General features: G+C 48.3%; 1 long non-coding RNA gene across 1 annotated transcript in view; it reads right to left on the bottom strand.

The window, feature by feature from the left end:
• Window positions 1-5,209: 5,209 nt before the first annotated feature.
• LOC143929928 (uncharacterized) overlaps window positions 5,210-23,178 on the bottom strand; it is a 102,160-nt gene continuing 84,191 nt past the window's right edge. Inside the window, exon 3 of the long non-coding RNA XR_013262650.1 lies at window positions 5,210-8,199. This is a non-coding gene — a long non-coding RNA (uncharacterized LOC143929928). The remainder of the gene's footprint in view (window positions 8,200-23,178) is intronic.

Here is a 23,178-nt window from a genome sequence, read left to right as displayed (position 1 = left end):
CAAGAATTGTGGGAAAAAATTACAACTTCAAAAAAATCACCATGCCTCTTACTAAATACCTTGGACTGTCTACTTTTCAAAAAGGGGTCATTTGGGGGGTATTTGTACTTTCCTGACATTTCAGAGCCTTAAGAAATGAGATAGGCCTTCAGTGCATCAGGTGTGATCAGATGTGATCAATTTTCAATAATTTGCACCATAGCTTGAAAACTCTATAACTTTCAAAGAGACTAAATAATATCCACTAATTTGGGTTATTTTTACCAAAGAGATGTAGCAGTATAAATTTTGGCCCAAATTTATGAACAAAAATTACTTATTTGCAAAATTTGATCATAGAAACTAAAAAAAAGTGTTTTTTTTTCAAAATTTTCACTCTTTTTTCACTTATATCGCAAAAAAGAAAAAACCCAGTGGTGATTAAATACCACAAAAAGAAAGCTCTGTTTGTATGTAAAAAAATGATAAAAATTTTGTTTTGTGTACAGTGTTGCATGACTGAATAATTGGCATTCAAAGCGTGAGAGCGCTGAAAGCTAAAAATTGGTTTGGGAAAGAAGGGTGTATACATGCCCTGTATTGAAGTGGTTAAAAACATATATACATGTTGTTATTTGGCACTTTATTGCATTTCATTCCATACCCTGGATGCTAAGATGTTTCTTTTGATTTTTTAACAGGAGAAAAAAGAAGAGATGCTCAGCAAGTGACTGAGACAAATGTCACACTAACAGATGACACACAGAGCAGCCAGAAGGAGAATCCACAAGAACAGGAGGGGATTTTTGAGTTTGTGGAAAATGTCACAACCACTGGTAAGTTGGTAATACCAGCAATGTTTTTGAATCATGCATGCTTGGATCACTAATGTATGTTTTTGTGTTTGTCGGAGGAATGGAGATCTGTGAACGAGACCATTTTACCAGTGCCAGCGCACAAGTGCTCATCAATGAGCTTATAGCCTGCAAGGCTCAGCTTCAGAACATTACCAACCAATGCCAAGTCGTACAGAACAGGATCAATGATGTTATTGATATGTTGGCGAAGGTGTCATGTTTTGGGAAATATGTTACATTATACATGTTAATCACCTGTTGTGCAATAAAAATAATGCTGCTGATGTTCACTTTTTGATACATAATCGCAAAGTACGTTTATTTTTATATTTGAACACTACTGGATACAATGTTCTGTACTCCAAAAAAAAAAAAAATAATGTTTTATGCATTTGTCTGTGTTATCTTGTTTTATTTATTAATAGTGATAGAGCTACTTGAGGAATTTGTAAACGGAAAATGATGATAAAATCTTCTGTGTGTAAAAGCCTCCTCATCACCCCCGAATTACTTACCCTGGACCCCAATCTCTATGTACGGTGTAAGTGCATCTTAGGTTACAAGTACAGTAGATTATGGGCACGATTTAATACAAATGATGCACACAGAATCTGGGGAAGCTGTGCATAGCAGCCAGCCTGCTTATATGTTTTTTTCTTATCACAGCTTAATAGAAAATTTAGAACAGAAGCTGATTGTTTACTATGTCCAGCTGCACCACATCCAGAATGCTTCAGTTCAAGTAAATTTGCCATCTATATTTTCAAATACATAAAATTTATACTGTATTATAGTGTTTATGGCACCATGTCTCTGTGTAAATGGGACAATTGTTTGGACTGGAATACATATTATCGCCAAACATTGTTGTGTCTCAACACATTTGTTGCCTGGTCTGCAAATATGGCAAAAATTATTTTTAACAGGTGTTACCTCAGACAATGTATGGGTATAACATTTTTGTTTTGCCATTGTGAACGAAAAGTTAAGAAATAGAAAGAACTTTCTGTTTGTTTCCTTGTTGAAATTACTTCCGGGGTTAGATTTTAACATGCGCATGCGCTGACGATTTTTCAAACTATTTTCGTTCGATTACACTACTAATTGTTCGAAAATCAATATTTTTTGCAAACAAATCCAACATCTTGTTTTTTTCAGCACAAAATTAGCATTTTGAGAATTGAAATGTAACCACTAACGTTTCGAATGTCGAACGATCGAGCGTAGCGGATGTTTTTGTGAACGATATTCTTAACGTGTATGGCCAGCATTAGGTCTCTTTCACATGGGATGGATCCGTGATGATCTGCCCCATGAACATCCGCTTGCAGGAAGATGACAGTGTGCAGGGACGGACCTGTCAGAGCACCGTTCTCCCCTATGGGAGATCGGATGAAGATGGATCGCAGAGTCCGTCGTCACCCGATCCGATCCGCAGATGGATGGAAAAGTATTTTTTTCCTCTGTCACACTTTTTCGGATCGGATCGGGTTGGATGTCACCACTGACATCTGACGGTCCATAGAGGTCTATGGAGCATCCGTTCAGGTCCGCCTAAAAAACTGACAGGTGGACCTGAATGGATCGTTCATGTGAAAAAGGCCTTAGCCATTGAGTCATTTTAACAGTGTGGATACATCTCCAAAGGCCGTCAGATGGGGAGACTGAAAACCGGGGACAGGAACAAACACAGCTGTGTAAATAGACTTGTCTAAAATGAACAAGGGAAGAGTGATAATTCACTCTTCAGGTACAAAAGGTTAAGACAATAAATGTTTCTCGCTGTTTACGTTTAAATTCCTTGGAAAAGGCCTCTACCTGAGGCGTCATATATACCAATAGAATGAACAAGGGAAAAGCAATAGTTTATTCTTCAGGTCCAACAAATGATATTTTTAATTTAAGGCTCCTTTTCACGGCTGAAATGTGTGCTTTTGGAACATGCCTCTGTCTGTGTATGCAAAAATGTCTAAAATGAATTAGGAAAGAGTGAAAGTTCGCTCTTTAGGTACAAAAAGGTACAAAAATGTTTTGTGATTAGTGAAGTAAGCTTTGAGCTTTTGGTATCTAAGTATGTTCCTTTTCTGCCCTGTCTTTTTCCCCTGTTCGGTGGCTCAATTCACAATAATGTGGTTAAAGTGACTACTGAAGAGCGATGTTTAGCCCTTCAGTCCTAGTGAAGAGCGAGCGTAAATATGTTTTTTCACGTTTCTTCTCGCTGTTTATGTTTAAATTTCATGGAAAAGGCCTTTGTCTGTGGTGATAGATATGCTAATAGAATGAACAAGGGAAGGGTGATAGTTCACTCTTAAGATCTAAAAATGCGATCTTTAATATAAGGCCGCGTACACACGGGCGGACTGTCAGCCCAACTTAGTCTGCCGAAACACATTTGAGCGGACAGTCCGCTCGTGTGTGGGCTTCAGCGGACTTTTTCAGCGGACAGTCTGACGAACAAAGTCTTACGGAATTTCCGTAAGATTGTCCGTCCAAACTTGGTTTGAGCGGACAGCCGCCCGTGTGTGTGCCAGTCCGCTGTTCTTTCGAAATGAGCGGACTTTTCCCGCCCGGAGAAAAGTCCGCTCATTTCAAGCGGGTATCCAGGTAGGCGCAGCATGCGACGGAGACGTCGCGGGCCCCGCCGCCTGGTATGGACTTAAAGGGGAACCCCAACGCCGGAAAAAAACGGCGTGGGGGTGCCCCCCAAGTCCACAACAGACCCTTGTCCGAGCACGCTACCCGGCCGGCCAGGAAAGGGGGGCGAGCGAGCGCCCTGCCCCTCCTGAGCTGTACCAGGCCGCGTGCCCTCAACATGGGGGGTGCCTTGGGGAAGGGGGGGCCGCGTGGCCCCCCCACCCCAAAGCACCTTGTCCCCATGTTGATGAGGACAAGGGCCTCTTCCCGACAACCCTGGCCGTTGGTTGTCGGGGTCTGCGGGCGGGGGGCTTATCGGAATCCGGGAGCCCCCTTTAATAACGGGACCCCCGGATACCGGCCCCCCACCCTATGTGAATGAGTATGGGGTACAATGTACCCCTACCCATTCACCTGTAAAATAAAAGTACCAAAAAAAACACAACACACCAGATAAAATATTTTATTGCACAGCTCCGGGGGTCTTTTGCTAGCGGAGGAGTCCAGCTTTCTTCCTCCCCGCCGCCGGCCTCTTCTCCCGACTTCGGGGGTCTTGTCCTCTGTCTTCTGCCGGGCCACCGCGCCTTCTTATAGCTCTTTTACAGGCGGTGGCCCGGTCTTCTGTCGCCGCTGTCGCCGCCGCCGCCGCCGCCTTCCGTTCTTCTTCTTCTTCTTCTTATTCTTCTTCTTCTCCAGGAGATGTTGCCTCGACGATCTCTCCGGCCGGAATGCTAGGGCCGTGCTGCGCGGCCACTTATATAGTGACAATGGGGCGGTGTCACATGGTATATGTCACATGGGTTGGTCACATGGGTTGATGTCACATGGGGACTATGACATCGTAAGGGGGCGGGGTCACCATGTGACACCAACCCATGTGACATATACCATGTGACACCGCCCCATTGTCACTATATAAGTGGCCGCGCAGCGCGGCTCTGGCATTCCGGCCGGAGAGATCGTCGAGGCAACATCTCCTGGAGAAGAAGAAGAACGGAAGGCGGCAGCGACAGCGGTGACAGAAGACAGGGCCACCGCCTGTAAAAGAGCTATAAGAAGGCGCGGTGGCCCGGCAGAAGAACCGAAGAGGGGGACAAGACCCCCGAAGTCGGGAGAAGAGGCTGGCGGCGGGGAGGAAGAAAGCCGGACTCCTCCGCTAGCAAAAGAGCTACAAAAAGATAGCGGAGGAGTCCGGCGAGAAGACCCCAGAAGACGGAAGACCCCCGGAGCTGTGCAATAAAATATTTTATCTGGTGTGTTGTGGTTTTTTTTGGTACTTTTATTTTACAGGTGAATGGGTAGGGGTACATTGTACCCCATACTCATTCACATAGGGTGGGGGGCCGGTATCCGGGGGCCCCCTTATTAAAGGGGGCTCCCGGATTCCGATAAGCCCCCCGCCCGCAGACCCCGACAACCAACGGCCAGGGTTGTCGGGAAGAGGCCCTTGTCCTCATCAACATGGGGACAAGGTGCTTTGGGGTGGGGGGGCCGTGCGGCCCCCCCTTCCCCAAGGCACCCCCCATGTTGAGGGCACGCGGCCTGGTACGGCTCAGGAGGGGGGGGCGCTCGCTCGCCCCCCTTTCCTGGCCGGCCGGGTAGCGTGCTCGGACAAGGGTCTGTTGTGGACTTGGGGGGCACCCCCACGCCGATTTTTTTCGGCGTTGGGGTTCCCCTTTAAGTCCATTCCAGGCGGCGGGGCCAGCGATGTCTCCTTCGCGGGCCCCGCCTACCTGGAGACGCGCTCGAAATGAGCGGACTTTTCTCCGCGTGTGTGGGCGAGTCCGTTCATTTCAAAAGTAGAGCGGATTGTATGGCGGACTTAGTCCGCCGTATTAGTCCGCTCAAAAAGTGCCGTGTGTGGGCAAGTCCGTTCATTCAAAAGTTTGGACGGACTGTCTGTCGGATTGTCTGACGAACTTAGTTGGCCAGACAATCCGCCCGTGTGTACGCGGCCTAAGGCTCCCTTCGTTGGCTGAATACAAAAACTAGTGCACTAAATGTTTTCCTTGCTGATTGTTAAGTATGGAAGGTGGTATGGGTGATATCCAGTGGTCAAACACAGGTACTACAGGGATTTTTAGACTAAGCCAGGGGTGCCCAACCTTTTGAAGAGTGAGGGCCACTTAAGCGACTTGGTAACCAGTCGCGGGCCACAATGAGCAGAGAAGGCGGATGACAGGTTCGTGTAAAGTGGACACGGACACAGCCCACTCTTCTCTATGGGTCCTCCAATCCGCCCAGATGGAAGAGGATTGATCCCCTTCGTTTTTTGTTTTTTTTGCGAATCAGATTGGAGGTAGGCGTGTGTAAAAGGACACAAATCTGTTCAATTTAGTTGGACCGATTGTGTGAAAGGGGCCTTTCACACTAATGCAGCGCAGTGCACCTGTGTCTTTCCTGTGGGTTAGCTACACTTTTCCATAGACTTCTATTATATCCTGCAGGTGTGGTGCACTTTCTGAAAGCTCACCAAGCCCACAGGTAAAAACAGAAGTCTATGCCTCAGTGCAGGTAACCTGAAGGTGCACTGCACCTGCGGATCAGTTTGATAGCAACCCAGTAACCACTGCGCAGATATGCCTATATATACACTTCCATTCAGGCATTGCCTGCTGTTGCTGTCCCTGGCAGAGTGCATTTTGTATCACTCCGCCTGTGGCAAGAGATGGTGCTATACAGGAAGCATTAGCTTATACAGCTCTGCTCCACAGCTGCTTGCTTTACCGGCTTAATTAACAACACAGATGCTCTGGGATGGCGAGTCTGCAACCCATGATCTGGGCTTGCCAATCTGCCATCTGCATCCCATAGAAGGAGGTCGTGGGCCACATCAGAGGGCTCCGCGGGCCACATGTGGCCCCCGGGCCACTGGTTGGGCACCCCTGATTTAAGCCCAGCTCCCAAATCCCACCTAGCTCTGAGCAAACTAGCGTTGATTGGCTAGTGAAACATGTGAGTGTGACAGCAGCATGTCGGCTGGGGGTTTGCCTGTTTGCTGCACATGTGAAGCAGGAAGATGGAAAAGGAACTACAGCTTGTAATCCAATGATTGGAACCAAAAAACCTGCATGAATGGTGCTTTATACACAGTGGAAAACCTCAAGGCATCAGAATATCGGCTCATCCTGAGCATGTGTTATTCCAGACTTATGGGTAGAGGTACAGTGAAATGACCGGGGTGTATGACATGGTAAGAGTGTCTTGAACGAAGTCTGAGTCACTAAATGACTCAATGCCTAAGCCTGCTCCTCTTGATTATTTCAGCTTCAATATAATTACTTCCCTGCTTCACCAGGTGTAATCTGTCTAGTTATTTAAAATCCAAAGGGACTGATTGTTAGAAAAGTTTTAAATGTTTATTGTGTGACTATTAGAAAAACAATAGTCCTGAGACTGATTTGTTAAAAAGCTTACTTCTGAGCACATTATTGTATTAACTCATTGTATTGTTTTGTCTTAATTAACTCCATAGTAAGTTGTAGAATCATTAGATTTAACTAAATATGATAGCCTAAGAATGTACGAGGAACATGAATAGCCAAAAAATAAAGGTACCAGTTCGTACCATGACAACGTTATTTATGTTTCCTCAGCCAATAGAAGCACAGAGGTGTTATTCTTGTGAGGTATGTGAAGGCGGGACATTTTCTTTTGGGAGACATCTTTCTTCAGCTTTTGTCCTGTAAGCATGTCTCTCTGTTGTGGGCCACATCAGAAATAAATTTTCCTGCTTCTCAGAACACCTGGAGTTTTTACTGATCACAAGGGAAGTTCCTAACACTGATCCATTTGTGGTCAGCAATAATGATACCCTGTGTGTTTTTTGAGTACATGGCAGCTAAGAACTCACCAATTCACCTAACACCACCCACATCTATATGGGTTTTTTGACTCACTATTTTTAGTCTACAACCAAGTTGCTCTGTAACTGCATCAGTACTATAATTTTGGCTTCTGAGAATTGAGCTTTATGCTACTATTTAAGTCTGCAATTACAAGTGCTAATGTTTGACTAAAGTAATTGTTTCAATTTGGGTACTGTGAATGTGGGTGTGAATGTTATGCACAGCTGCAATTTCCCCTTCTTAACATATGACAACGTTGTCCTATTTTTAAAGTACCTGTGTGGTAAACTGCTAGTCCCCTCTTTTTCATCAATGTGTGTGTGTGTGTGTGTGTGCATGTGTGTGTGTGTGTGTGTGTTTTTTAAATAAAATAAAACTTTTTTGAATCAATGACTGTCCTAGAAGTGGTCCTCTTGGGAGAATTGTATTCTCTCTTTTTTTGTTACTCCACTTGTCATTGATGGGAGACCTCTACAGCCTGCTCATGTCACTCATGAGACTGTTCTATTGTCCATGGCCATAAGGGCTCTTCACCATGAGATAATACAATTCCAAGTTATTTCCTCACCTAAGTTTCCTTTGGTTATTGGTTATCCTTGGTTACAGAGGCACAACCCATCTTTTGATTTGATCCATGCTGAGGTTCTCTCCTGGTCGCCACAATGCAGTAAGACATGTTTCCAGAAGGAAGCCAAGGTCCTGTGCACTTCTTCTCTCTCCTCCCTGCTGGAGGATTACCACAATTTTAGCGATGTATTTGACAAAAGTCAAGCCAGTAGTTTGCATACCAAACGTCATGATGATGCAGAGGGAACAGTCAAAATGCATAGAGGCTGTGGGAATCATTTGCAGTGCAGTGGAGACACCGGGAATAGATGAACCTAGGAGAAGGAGAGGAAGGTTACGTGCGGAACAACATTGGTTTGCCCAAAACGCACCGTTTACACATGGATGGATAAGCCTAGTGTCAGCTAGATGACACAGAAATATGTGAGTGCAATTTGTTTTTAAGGTTTTTTTTTTTTACATTCAAATTGGAAATGTTTTACACTATGTTGGTTCCATATATATATATTTTTATGAGCACGCATACATTGAGGGATTGCTGACTGGAGAGCGAGTATAAGGGGTGGTTATCCATTGAATGAACAGAAGGAGAATTTCTATTTAAGTTTGGTGAGTGTCCATTTCGTAATATGGTGGTGGCTAGGGATGAGCTTGGTGTATGTTCGACATCGGCTGTTCGCACGTTCGGCGAATACCGAACATTATGGGCCATTCGTGCCAAATTCGTGTGGCGCTCACGGCCCACAATGCACTGCGCCATCGCAGTGCATTGCTGCCTCATGATTGGCCAAGCATGCATTGTGACCCCGCATGCTTGGTCAATCACAGCGCCGGCAGGGAGGAGAGCCATGATTGGCCACAGGCAGGATGCCTGTGGCCAATCATAGCTCAGGCTGTGTAGTACACGCCCCACACTATATAAGGCTGCCAGCACGGCGGCCTTGTGTAGTGTGTCGGCATCTTTAGGAGTTAGTGGGTGTTCTCTGTGTACCTTCAACGCAGTATACACCATCCGTTATCGACTGATTTAGCGTTCTTGCTCTTCTGTAATTGAGCTTTCAGCCATCTGCAGCAGTTTGTGGGTGTTGTCTGTGTTTCCTGACCGCAGTATACACCATTATCCACAGATTTAGCGTTCTTGCTCTTCTGTAATTGAGCTTTCAGCCAGCTGCAGAAGTTTGTGGGTGTTGTCTGTGTGTCCTGAGGGCAGTATACAGCATTATCCACCTATATAGCTATATTGCTCTTCTGTAATTGAGCTTTCAGTCAGCTGTAGGAGTTTGTGGGTGTTGTCTGTGTGACCTGAGTGCAGTATACACCATTATCCACTTATTTTGCTCTTCTCTAATTGAGCCATCTGCAGGAGTTAGTTGGTGTTGTGTGACTCCAGCACAGCACAGTATACACCGGTATCTACCCTTTAATTCCTGTTGTTCTATAATAAAGGCAACTGCAGGAGTTAGTGGGTGTTGTGTGCCTCCAGCACAATATAGACTACCCAATTGCTGGTTTTCCCATCTCCCTTCAGGCCATTACCATGTCTGGAAGGCCAACAAGGAGAGGCAGACAGGCACAAGCGAAAAAAGAGGGCAAGCAGGCTCTGTGTCTAGAGACAACAGTGCTGGTCATAGACGCGGTGCATGGTCATCAGCACGTTGCCATGGGACACGCTTGTCCTTATTTTCGGCAGCTGGACATGTTGAGCCGCATCATGTCGAAGACTTGGTAGAGTGGATGGCCAAGCCCTATTCATCCTCCTCATCCTCTCTCACCCAGTCTCAGGGTACTAGCAAAGCAGCTGCCAACGCATCGTCTTCCCTCGTCTCAATGTCATCATCAGTGACTCCTTCCCTAGATCCACCACGTTCCTCCTGAGGAGTCCCCTGAACTCTTTGAGCACAGTGTTGGGTACATGCTCCAGAAGGATGCCCAGTGTTTTGTAGGCTCTGATGATGATACTCAGCTAGAGGAAGGCAGTAGCGTGAGTGCAGAGAGAGGGGATGCTCAAGAAGGACAGCAATCTGGTAGTCATGTTCCACAAGCTGCAGCATACTGCCAGGTTTGCTCCAGCGATGAAGAGGGAGGGGATGATGAGGGCACTGACTCCACGTGGGTGACTGGTAGGAGAGAGGAGGAGGAGGCACATCTCCAACGAGGCAGGATGCCTTCCGAGGGCCAGCTTAGGAGCAGCACACCGACTGAATCACACCGCAGAGCTCCGCCTGTGCAGGGCGTTGCCTCTGCGCGTTATTCTAAAAGTTCTTTGGTGTGGGCCTTTTTTGAGATGAGTGCATCAGATCGCACCGCTGCTATTTGCAACATATGTCTCAAGCGTATCTCGCGTGGCCAAAACATCAGCCGCTTGGGCACCACATGCTTGACCAGACATATGTTGACCTGCCATGCAGCTCGTTGGCAAGCGTACCTCAAAGACCCACACCAAAGAACAAAGCGGACCTCTCCTTGCTCCTCATTAGCTGGGATCTCCAACCCCACTAGACCTTGAGTCCTCTCTGAAACCTGCGCTGAGAGGAATGAAGGTGTAGAATTAGGTGTGTCACAGCCAAGTGCTTCCGGGCACTCTGCTAGCAGTACACCCATGTCCGATTATAGCAGGCAAATTTCCCTGCCCCAGATGCTGGACCATTGAAAGAAGTTCACTACCAGCCATCCACTTGCCCAGCGGTTGAATGCTAGATTGGCTAAATTGCTAGCACTTCAACTGCTGCCTTTTCAGTTGGTAGACTCGGCCCCCTTCCGTGAGTTTGTGCAATGTGCGGTTCCTCAGTGGCAGGTCTCCAAACGCCACTTTTTCTCATGGAAGGCGATCCCGTCTCTCTACCGGCATGTGGAAGGCAATGTCCTTGCCTCGCTGGACAGGGCGGTCAGCGGTAAGGTGTATATTACCGCTGGCTCATGGTCCAGCAGGCATGGACAGGGATGTTACCTGTCTTTCACGGCCCATTGGGTCACTCTTCTGGCAGCTGGGAAGGATGCAGGACAAGGTGCAGTAGTGTTGGAGGTTGTTCCGCCACCATACCTCCAAAATGCTATTACTGGTTGTGACACACCTCTCTCCTCCACCCCCTCCCAATTCTTCTTCCTCCATGGCCTCTTCCAGTGCTCTGTCCTCAGAACCAGCGGTGCTCCGTAGGCGTTCAAGGGGCTATGCAAGTACGCAGGCAAAACTATGCCCTGCCGTGTTTGCACTGGTTTGTTTTCGGGGACAGGAGCCACACTGGGGCAGATATTTTGTCAGCTCTGCAGGGGCAGGCCGAGAGGTGGTTGACGCCACGCCAGCTTAAGCCAGGATTGGTGGTTTGCGACAATGGCACCAACCTCCTCTCCGCCCTCCGACAGGGACAACTGACCCATGTGCCCTGTGTGGCTCACGTCCTTAACCTGGTGGTGCAGCGGTTCTTGGGCAGGTACCCGGGCTTTCAGGATGTCCTGAAGCAGGCCAGGAAAGTCTGTGTGCATTTCCGCCGATCATTTAATGCCTGTGTTTGGCAGGAGTTGAACCTGCCCAAGAATGTATATGTGACATGCCCGCCAGGTGGAACTCAACATTGGCCATACTGCAGTGGTTGCACACACAGCAGAGGGCCATCAATTAGTACCTGTGCGACTACAGCACCAGGACAGTGTCAGGGGAGCTCAGATTTTTCTCACCACGCCAGTGGGGCATTATCAGGGACGCATGCACTGTCCTGTCACCGTTTGAGGAGGCCACAAGGATGGTGAGCAGTGACAGTGCATGCATCAGTGACACTGTACCTCTTGTCCACCTCTTGGAGCATACGCTGCATGGAATAATGGACAGGGCACTTGAGGCAGAACAGAGGCAGGAATAGGAGGACTTCCTTTCCTCTCAAGGCCTCCTTTATCCAGACAGTGTTCCTGCTGTCCCACCCATCACACAGGAAGAGGACGAGGAGGAGGAGGAGGATGATTGTGTCAGCATGGAGGTGGAGGCTGGCACTCAGCATCAGCAGCAGCAGTCATTTAGGGATGATTTACAGTCCCAAGAAACCTGTGGACTTGTACGTGGCTGGGAGGAGGTGGCTGCGGATCATGTTGTCCTTAGTGACCCAGAGGACTCCGGACCGAATGCCTCAGCTAACCTACGCTGCATGGCCTCCCTGATCCTGCAAAGCCTGTGGAAGGATCCTCGTATTCTTCGGATCAAGGAGAGGGACCATTACTGGCTGGCCACTCTCCTTGATCCACGGTACAAGGGTAAGGTTGCCGACCTTATCTTGCCGTCGCAGAGGGAGCAGAGGATGAGACATCTCCGGGAGGCCTTGCAGAAAGGTCTGTGCAACGCGATCCCAGAGACTGGGAGGTTACAAACTCCTGGTCCTGGACAACGTGTTGCTGAGGCATCGGTCAGAAGGAGCGGTGGAGAAGGTGGCCGTCTGACCGATGATCAGTTCCAGCAACCATTGCCAGTGTCTGATTTACATGGTGCAGGAATACCTAGGGGCAAGGTCAGACTTGGACACCTTTCTTGCCAAAAATCCTCTGGCTTACTGGGTCTTGAGGATGGATCACTGGCCAGAGCTTGCACAGTATGCAATTGAGCTACTGGCCTATCCTGCATCCAGCGTTCTTTCCGACCGCACCTTCAGTGCTGCTGGTGGCTTTGTTACCGATCACGGGGTGCGCCTGTCCACCGACTCAGTTGATTGACTGACCTCCATAAAGATGAATCAGTCTTGGATCACCCATAGCTACCAAGCACCTGAAGCTGATGTAACCGAATTATTTTTTTTTTGAAATATCACTAGTGATGGACGAACTTCCGACGGGACGTTTCGCGAACGCGAAATGCGAACGGACCCAAACGTTCGCGAAACCGACCGTTCGCCGCGGGCCCCATTGACTTCAATGGGAGGCGAACTTTGCAAACCTTCATGTCGAATTTGCGGCCACGTGGTAATTATTAGGGGGTAAAACGTAGTCCCACCATCTGGACAATGACATAATACATGTATGAGGTGAATTTGGGATCGATAACTACAAGCATTTTTATTTTATTTGGGAAATTGTTCTAACAATTCAGGACTATGGAGCTAATGAAGGCAATGGAGGAGAGGGAAGGTCAGGGACCAGGGTAGGCAAAGAAGAGGGTGCAGGAGATGATCACCAGCAGCGTGACATACCGGAATGACACATGCACCGTGATAGAGGCATCTGACAGCAGCACCGTAATACAGAGCACTGACAGCAGCACCGTGACATACAGCGCTGACAGCAGCACCGTGACATACAGCGCTGACAGCAGCACCGTGACATACAGCGCTGACAGCAGCACCGTGACATACAGCGCTGACAGCAGCACCGTGACATACAGCGCTGACAGCAGCACCGTGACATACAGCGCTGACAGCAGCACCGTGACATACAGCGCTGACAGCAGCACCGTGACATACAGCGCTGACAGCAGCACCGTGACATACAGCGCTGACAGCAGCACCGTGACATACAGCGCTGACAGCAGCACCGTGACATACAGCGCTGACAGCAGCACCGTGACATACAGCGCTGACAGCAGCACCGTGACATACAGCACTGACAGCAGCACCGTAAGCAGCCCCAGGAGGAAGTCAGCACAGCACAGGGATGGTGTGATCCCCTCATAATAAGAACCCCCAGGAGGAAGTCAGCACAGCACAGGGATAGTGTGATCCCTTCATAATAAGAACCCCCAGGAGGAAGTCAGCACAGCACAGGGATATCATAAGCAGCCCCAGTAGAAATATGACACCGCTCAACCTCTTCAAAGAGGAGGGTAGGGGCATATAGTACGGTGTGCTTTTTTGGGTCAAGGAAGTGAGCCAAATGAATTAAGAAGGTCTGTGTGCTTGATTAAAAAAATAGTTTATAGACATATACATGGTCTACTGGTCACATGTGTTGAATTCCTCCGAGATCCATGCCTCATTCATTTTTAGAAATGTGAGGTAGTTAACACTGTGGTGAGCTAGGCGAGTACGCTTATCGGTCACAATCCCCCCTGCTGCGCTGAACGTCCTTTCGGACAGGACACTGGATGAGGGGCAAGCCAACAGTTCGATTGCAAATTGGGCAAGCTCTGGCCAGAGGTCAAGCCTGCCCACCCAGTAGTCTAGGGGTTCATCACTCCTCAGAGCGTCCACATCGGCCGTTAACCCAATGTAGTCGGACACCTGACGGTCTAGGCGTTCCCTGATGCTGGATCCGGATGACACCTGTCGATGGGTCGGCTGAAAGAATGACCTCATATCCGAAGTCACCAACACATCTTCAAACCGGCCTCTTCTTGCAGGCGCTGTTGGATTGGTACCCGCAAATCCTTCTCTGGGAGTGGGAATTGCTCCTCTGCCAGCGCACGCAAAAGCAGAATGCAGCATTTCTCGAAGCAAGGCCTGGAAGTGCTGCATTCTGACAGCCCTCTGCGACGGCGGTAACATTTCCGCCATTTTGTGTTTGTACCGGGGGTCTAAGTACGTTGCCACCCAGTACTGGTCCTTGACCCTCATGCTTTTTATACGGGGGTCCCTATTAAAACACTGGAGCATGAAGGCCCCCATTTGCACTAAAGTGGAAGCGGTGTGGTGGCCTGGCTCCTGCTCATCATCCAGGATAATGTCGTCCTCTTCATTCTCCTCTCCCCATCCTCGCACAACAGGGATCCCAGAAAGGTTTAAAGCATGCTCTTCTTGCTCCTGCTCATCCGCCCCGGCACCATCCTCCTCTGACTCCTCATCAGACTCCTGTTGTTGACTTGTCTCAGATAGAGTAGCCCCCCCTGGGAATTCATCCAGCATTGCGACTTCCTCATCTTCCCGCTCCTGCTCCTCCACAGCCTGATCAATGACACGACGCAATGCACGCTCCAGAAAGAAGGCATAAGGTACCATGTCACTGATGGCGCCATGGCTGCGACTGACCAGTTTGGTGATCTCCTCAAATGGCCGCAGAAGTCTGCATGTGTCGCGCATGAGCAGCCACTGGCGCGGTGAAAAAAAACCCAGCTCCCCAGAACCGTTTCTTTCGCAGAGTTCATACAGGTAGACGTTAACTGCACGTTTCTGCTGGAGCAGCCTATCAAGCATATAGAAGGTTGAGTTCCATCGCGTCGGGCAATCGCAAATAAGACGTCTGACCGGCAGATGGTGTCGCCGCTGAATGTCAGCAAGGCGAGCCATGGCCGTGTAAGATCTTCTGAAATGGGCCGAGATTTTCCTTGCCTGCCGCAAGATGTCCTGGACCCCAGGGTATTTGACAAGGAATCGCTGCACGACCAAGTTTAAGACGTGTGCCATGCACGGCACGTGCGTGATTTTGCCCTGTTTCAATGCGCTAAGCAGATTGGCACCGTTGTCACACACCACTTTACCAACTGTCAAATTGAGCGGTGTTAGCCACTCATCTGCCTGTGAACGCAAAGCTGAAAGGAGTGCCGGGCCAGTGTGGCTCTTTGCTTCCAGGCACAACAGACGCAGCACGGCATGGCAACGTCTCACCTGGCATGTGGAATAGGTTCTGGGGAGCTTGGGCGGTGCAGTGGAAGAGACGCTAGCAGCGGAAAAGGAGGAGGCAGCTGAGGAGGAGAGGGAGGAGGATGGAGTAGGAGGAGGAGAAGAAGAGTCAGGCCTGCATGCAATCCGTGGCGGTAAAACCAAATCTACACGGGTGCCACGGGTTACATGCTTGACGGCCGTCAGAAGGTTCACCCAGTGGGCAGTAAAACTGATATACCTTCCCTGCCCGTGTTTGCTAGACCACGTGTCTGTGGTCAGATGTATCTTGGCACCGACACTGTGTGCCAGAGATACATTCACTTGCCGCTGAACATGGCCATATAGCTCTGGGATGCCCTTCTCTGAGAAATACTTCCTTCCTGGGACCTTCCATTGTGGTGTTCCAATGGCCACAAATTTGCGAAAGGCCTCCGAGTCCACCAGTTTATATGGCAGTAGTTGGCGGGCTATGAGTTCTGACAAGCCAGCCGCCAACCGTTGGGCAAGAGGGTTATCCGGCATCATCATTTTTTTACGCTCAAACATTAGGCCCACGGAAGCCTGCCTTTTTGCAGAAAAATGTGAGCTTGGCGTGATGGAAGGTGGAGTGGAGGACAATTGTGAGGAGAGAGGAGAAGGAGAAGTAGAAGACGAGGCTGGACGGTGAGAGCCTGCAGTGTGGCTTTGTGTGTTCCGTTGCTCCCACTGGGCTCGGTGATGGCTGCTCATGTGCCTTCTTAAGGCGGTCGTCCCTAGGTGAGTATTGGGCTTACCGCGACTAACGCGTTGACTGCAAAGATTGCAGATGGCAACGCTATTGTCAGCAGCGGACACGTTAAAAAAAGCCCACACTGCGGAGCCATGTGCCGGTGTCCTGGGAGCGCCAGATGTGACCGTACATGGTCGATGACTCGCTCCTGATACATTTGCAGTCTGCTTTGTCCCTGCTGTGCAATGTAAGTCATTGCTGCTTCTCCTCCCTATCTGCTGGTCCATATCTCCCTCTGAACTCCCCTCCTCTTCCTCTCTTGTGGGCACCCACGTGACATCACTAGACACGTCATCATCAACGTCACCTTCCCCACCGCTATAAGTAGAGATCTCGGAGTAGGCAGCAACACCGGGGACCAACCTCCTCCTTGGGCTGATCTGGGTACTGGCGTCAGACTGCTGAGTAGCGCTTGTTGCTACCTCCTCTTCCTGATCCAATACCAAGAGTGGCTGCGCATCAGAAATGTCCTCTTGATATGGATCGGAAAATAATTCCAGTGACTCAAGCGGAAGGTATGTGGTGGTGGTGGTGGTGGTCGTGTTGTTGGTGGTAGTGTCTTTGGGGGTGCACATAGCAGAGAGTGAAGAAGAGGGTGCAGATCGAGAGGATGAGGAGGGTGCAGAAGAGTAAGGCTGAGCGAGCCACTCAACCAAGTCTGGTGCATCCTTTAAAGTAATTGAACGCACCTTCTGCAACTTCCCACTTTGGCTCAAGCCTGTTGCTCCTGCCCTACCCCTACCACCCCTGCGGAAGGGCCTGCCTCTTCCTCTGCATGTCATTTTTTAAATGACCCTGTGACAAAACTCTTAGTCCCTATACCGCTGAAGGACTGCTGCAGTATAGGTGAGCGGTCAGCAGTGGTGCACGTCAACCCTATCTATTGTGGACCTATAGCGGTCCTTACAGAACAGCAGACTGTACCGCACTCAAGCCTATGTACCGTAGCACCCTATACCAAGTTACCAGTCCTTATAAGAACTTTTGTGGACCAAGCAGGTTGTGTATTAGTGTTTAGCAGACTGTACGTCAGTCCCTATACCGCTGAAGGACTGCTGCAGTATAGGGCAGCGGTCAGCAGTGGTGCACGTCAACCCTATCTATTGTGGACCGATAGCGGTCCTTACAGAACAGCAGACTGTACCGCACTCAAGCCTATGTACCGTAGCACCCTATACCAAGTTACCAGTCCTTATAAGAACTTTTGTGGACCAAGCAGGTTGTGTATTAGTGTTTAGCAGACTGTACGTCAGTCCCTATACCGCTGAAGGACTGCTGCAGTATAGGGCAGCGGTCAGCAGTGGTGCACGTCAACCCTATCTATTGTGGACCGATAGCGGTCCTTACAGAACAGCAGACTGTACCGCACTCAAGCCTATGTACCGTAGCACCCTATACCAAGTTACCAGTCCTTATAAGAACTTTTGTGGACCAAGCAGGTTGTGTATTAGTGTTTAGCAGACTGTACGTCAGTCCCTATACCGCTGAAGGACTGCTGCAGTATAGGGCAGCGGTCAGCAGTGGTGCACGTCAACCCTATCTATTGTGGACCGATAGCGGTCCTTACAGAACAGCAGACTGTACCGCACTCAAGCCTATGTACCGTAGCACCCTATACCAAGTTACCAGTCCTTATAAGAACTTTTGTGGAACAAGCAGGTTGTGTGTTAGTGATTAGCAGACTGTACGTCAGTCCCTATACCGCTGAAGGACTGCTGCAGTATAGGTGAGCGGTCAGCAGTGGTGCACGTCAACCCTATCTATTGTGGACCGATAGCGGTCCTTACAGAACAGCAGACTGTACCGCACTCAAGCCTATGTACCGTAGCACCCTATACCAAGTTACCAGTCCTTATAAGAACTTTTGTGGACCAAGCAGGTTGTGTATTAGTGTTTAGCAGACTGTACGTCAGTCCCTATACCGCTGAAGGACTGCTGCAGTATAGGGCAGCGGTCAGCAGTGGTGCACGTCAACCCTATCTATTGTGGACCGATAGCGGTCCTTACAGAACAGCAGACTGTACCGCACTCAAGCCTATGTACCGTAGCACCCTATACCAAGTTACCAGTCCTTATAAGAACTTTTGTGGAACAAGCAGGTTGTGTATTAGTGTTTAGCAGACTGTACGTCAGTCCCTATACCGCTGAAGGACTGCTGCAGTATAGGTGAGCGGTCAGCAGTGGTGCACGTCAACCCTATCTATTGTGGACCGATAGCGGTCCTTACAGAACAGCAGACTGTACCGCACTCAAGCCTATGTACCGTAGCACCCTATACCAAGTTACCAGTCCTTATAAGAACTTTTGTGGAACAAGCAGGTTGTGTGTTAGTGATTAGCAGACTGTACGTCAGTCCCTATACCGCTGAAGGACTGCTGCAGTATAGGTGAGCGGTCAGCAGTGGTGCACGTCAACCCTATCTATTGTGGACCGATAGCGGTCCTTACAGAACAGCAGACTGTACCGCACTCAAGCCTATGTACCGTAGCACCCTATACCAAGTTACCAGTCCTTATAAGAACTTTTGTGGAACAAGCAGGTTGTGTATTAGTGTTTAGCAGACTGTACGTCAGTCCCTATACCGCTGAAGGACTGCTGCAGTATAGGTGAGCGGTCAGCAGTGGTGCACGTCAACCCTATCTATTGTGGACCGATAGCGGTCCTTACAGAACAGCAGACTGTACCGCACTCAAGCCTATGTACCGTAGCACCCTATACCAAGTTACCAGTCCTTATAAGAACTTTTGTGGAACAAGCAGGTTGTGTGTTAGTGATTAGCAGACTGTACGTCAGTCCCTATACCGCTGAAGGACTGCTGCAGTATAGGTGAGCGGTCAGCAGTGGTGCACGTCAACCCTATCTATTGTGGACCGATAGCGGTCCTTACAGAACAGCAGACTGTACCGCACTCAAGCCTATGTACCGTAGCACCCTATACCAAGTTACCAGTCCTTATAAGAACTTTTGTGGAACAAGCAGGTTGTGTGTTAGTGATTAGCAGACTGTACGTCAGTCCCTATACCGCTGAAGGACTGCTGCAGTATAGGTGAGCGGTCAGCAGTGGTGCACGTCAACCCTATCTATTGTGGACCGATAGCGGTCCTTACAGAACAGCAGACTGTACCGCACTCAAGCCTATGTACCGTAGCACCCTATACCAAGTTACCAGTCCTTATAAGAACTTTTGTGGAACAAGCAGGTTGTGTATTAGTGTTTAGCAGACTGTACGTCAGTCCCTATACCGCTGAAGGACTGCTGCAGTATAGGTGAGCGGTCAGCAGTGGTGCACGTCAACCCTATCTATTGTGGACCGATAGCGGTCCTTACAGAACAGCAGACTGTACCGCACTCAAGCCTATGTACCGTAGCACCCTATACCAAGTTACCAGTCCTTATAAGAACTTTTGTGGACCAAGCAGGTTGTGTATTAGTTTTTAGCAGACTGTACGTCAGTCCCTATACCGCTGAAGGACTGCTGCAGTATAGGTGAGCGGTCAGCAGTGGTGCACGTCAACCCTATCTATTGTGGACCGATAGCGGTCCTTACAGAACAGCAGACTGTACCGCACTCAAGCCTATGTACCGTAGCACCCTATACCAAGTTACCAGTCCTTATAAGAACTTTTGTGGAACAAGCAGGTTGTGTGTTAGTGATTAGCAGACTGTACGTCAGTCCCTATACCGCTGAAGGACTGCTGCAGTATAGGTGAGCGGTCAGCAGTGGTGCACGTCAACCCTATCTATTGTGGACCGATAGCGGTCCTTACAGAACAGCAGACTGTACCGCACTCAAGCCTATGTACCGTAGCACCCTATACCAAGTTACCAGTCCTTATAAGAACTTTTGTGGACCAAGCAGGTTGTGTATTAGTTTTTAGCAGACTGTACGTCAGTCCCTATACCGCTGAAGGACTGCTGCAGTATAGGTGAGCGGTCAGCAGTGGTGCACGTCAACCCTATCTATTGTGGACCGATAGCGGTCCTTACAGAACAGCAGACTGTACCGCACTCAAGCCTATGTACCGTAGCACCCTATACCAAGTTACCAGTCCTTATAAGAACTTTTGTGGAACAAGCAGGTTGTGTATTAGTGTTTAGCAGACTGTACGTCAGTCCCTATACCGCTGAAGGACTGCTGCAGTATAGGTGAGCGGTCAGCAGTGGTGCACGTCAACCCTATCTATTGTGGACCGATAGCGGTCCTTACAGAACAGCAGACTGTACCGCACTCAAGCCTATGTACCGTAGCACCCTATACCAAGTTACCAGTCCTTATAAGAACTTTTGTGGACCAAGCAGGTTGTGTATTAGTTTTTAGCAGACTGTACGTCAGTCCCTATACCGCTGAAGGACTGCTGCAGTATAGGGCAGCGGTCAGCAGTGGTGCACGTCAACCCTATCTATTGTGGACCGATAGCGGTCCTTACAGAACAGCAGACTGTACCGCACTCAAGCCTATGTACCGTAGCACCCTATACCAAGTTACCAGTCCTTATAAGAACTTTTGTGGAACAAGCAGGTTGTGTGTTAGTGATTAGCAGACTGTACGTCAGTCCCTATACCGCTGAAGGACTGCTGCAGTATAGGGCAGCGGTCAGCAGTGGTGCACGTCAACCCTATCTATTGTGGACCGATAGCGGTCCTTACAGAACAGCAGACTGTACCGCACTCAAGCCTATGTACCGTAGCACCCTATACCAAGTTACCAGTCCTTATAAGAACTTTTGTGGAACAAGTGAGTTGTGAATGTTTAGCAGACTGCAGCAGAAGGGCAGCAGTCAAGTATAATATCCTTTCTATATTTGGAAGAAAGAATATTATACATGTACAAGCCTATTACTGTACCACTGATACCAGTCCTGAAAAGAACCTTTGTGGAACTAATAATAACAGCAAGTCTTTAAAATTACCCTCACTGCCTGACAACACTGCTTCCTTCCTGTCCCTATACAAATTGGCAAAAAAAGAGAACGATTAGTGGTTACTGGAACAGCTCTTTTGTGGACCTTGATAGTAACAGCTAATGATGATGATGATGATGATGATGATGAAAGACTAATCTGGCTGTCCCTGTAGCATACACCGTCCTTTCCCTTTCTCTAAACTAACAAAAGACACTCAGGCTGCTGCAAGAATCAGCAGCACAGCAAACCTATCAACACCTAACACCTATACCAGTCCTGAAAAGAACTTTTGTGTACCAAATAGCTAGTGGTTTATCTCTCCCTACTCCACACAGGAACCTGTCCCTATCTTAACAGAAGAAAGAATGTAAAATGGCCACCGGATCGGGTGTATTTATAGGTTAGGGGGAATGTACAAGTGTCCATGTGCTGTCATGTCTCAATTGGCTGTCCTGTATCACATGATAAACGTGTCACCAAAGGTTAAAGTTCTTGTATACATTAAACACGTAAGTCCGCCGCGGCGAACGACGGAAAAAGGCGTTCGAACGTGCGGACCGCGAATGTCGGAAATTCGCCGCGAAACGACCGCCGGGCGAACCGTTCGGCCATCACTAAATATCACATCCCTTCAAGACTGCCTATGCTGATGCTGAGTGACTGTACTGTTTTGTTGACTGTCTACCCTCTTCCTCCTCCGCTGATATCTTGGAAGAACATTTTTGGTTCTGGATGATGCCACCAGCCCAATTTTTCTGCCCCTGTTTAATAGGGGCGTTTAATTAAATTTTTGATGCAATGCTTTGCAGCAGGGCTCATTCCTGCACTATAACTAGAGTATAAGGGAGAGGTTGCAGTGTCGTGGCACCAGCACCAGTGCCTAAGGCCCAATTTTTCTGCCCCTGTTTAACAGGGGTATGTAATTACAATTCTTGATATAATATTTCATAGCAGGGCCCGTTCCTGTGCCCACCGAGAGTAACTGTGTGGACTTATAGTGTTGTGGCACCAGCACCACTACCACAACCACCAAAGGCCCAATTTTTCTTCCACTGTTCAACATGTTCAACAATGGCATGTAATTACAATTCTTGATATAATCGTTCACAGCAAGGAGCTCCAGCGCCCACCAAGAGTCACTTTGAGGGCTTACAATGTTGTGGCAACACCAACACCTTGTTCTGCCATTTCTGCAGAGCAGATAGGGCAGGCCCCTACTTTCAAACATCCAACTTACAAACTTCTCCTACTTGCAAACGGAAGGAGACAACAGGAAGTGAGATGAAAAAAGACTGACGGCAAAACAAATTATACATGGGTGATAACCCTTCCCTATGTTTTCCAAAAATCTTAAAAATAGATTTTTTGACTGGAGCTACACTTTAAAAATGTACCAGTTCAAAATTACAAACAGACTCTACTTAACACAACAAACCTACACAGTCCCTGTCTTGTTTGCACCGCCTGTATATTGCTGTTCTGAGTATATAGGGCCTGGGGGCACCACACCTTTCCTTTTTTTAATATGGGTACCCCTTAATATCTGTACAAGACCCAAAGGGGCTGGTAATGGGCAGGGGGGGCTACCCATGCCATTTTTCTCAATGATTTTCATCCATATTGCCGGAACCAGATAACACATTAAAACCGCAAGCAGTTTTAAATGACTTTTTTTTCCGTTAGTTGTCATTTTGTGCAGGGACTGTTGTAAACACGGGAAGCACATGGCACTTCACAGGCATACTATAGACACCTCCCAGGCACGATATTTAAAGGAATATTTCACTTTTTTTTTCTCGCTTTTCACGCTTTTTATCTCGCACGGTATTTGCACATCGATTTTTTTTTACGTGTTTTATTGGGAAGAAAATAGTTTTCTGCTTAAAAAAAAAAACAAAATAGTAAAGTTAGCCCAGTTTTTGCATAATGTGAAAGATGAAGTTATGCTGAGTAAATAGATACCTAACATGTCACTCTTCAAAATTGCACACGCCCGTGGAATGGCGCCAAACGTCGCTACATAAAAATCCCCATAGGTGACACTTTACATTTTTTTTACTGGTTACATGTTTTGAGTTACAGAGGAGGTCTAGGGCTAGAATTATTGCTCTC

The sequence above is a fragment of the Lithobates pipiens genome, unplaced genomic scaffold (genome assembly GCF_037356315.1).
Source record: "Lithobates pipiens isolate NorthernLeopardFrog02 unplaced genomic scaffold, aLitPip1_a1.2 Scaffold_25, whole genome shotgun sequence".
In the NCBI taxonomy this organism is placed as follows: Eukaryota; Metazoa; Chordata; class Amphibia; order Anura; family Ranidae; genus Lithobates; species Lithobates pipiens.
The sequence above is the reverse complement of the archived record's forward strand: the minus strand, read 5'-3'. Positions and strand labels throughout refer to the sequence as shown.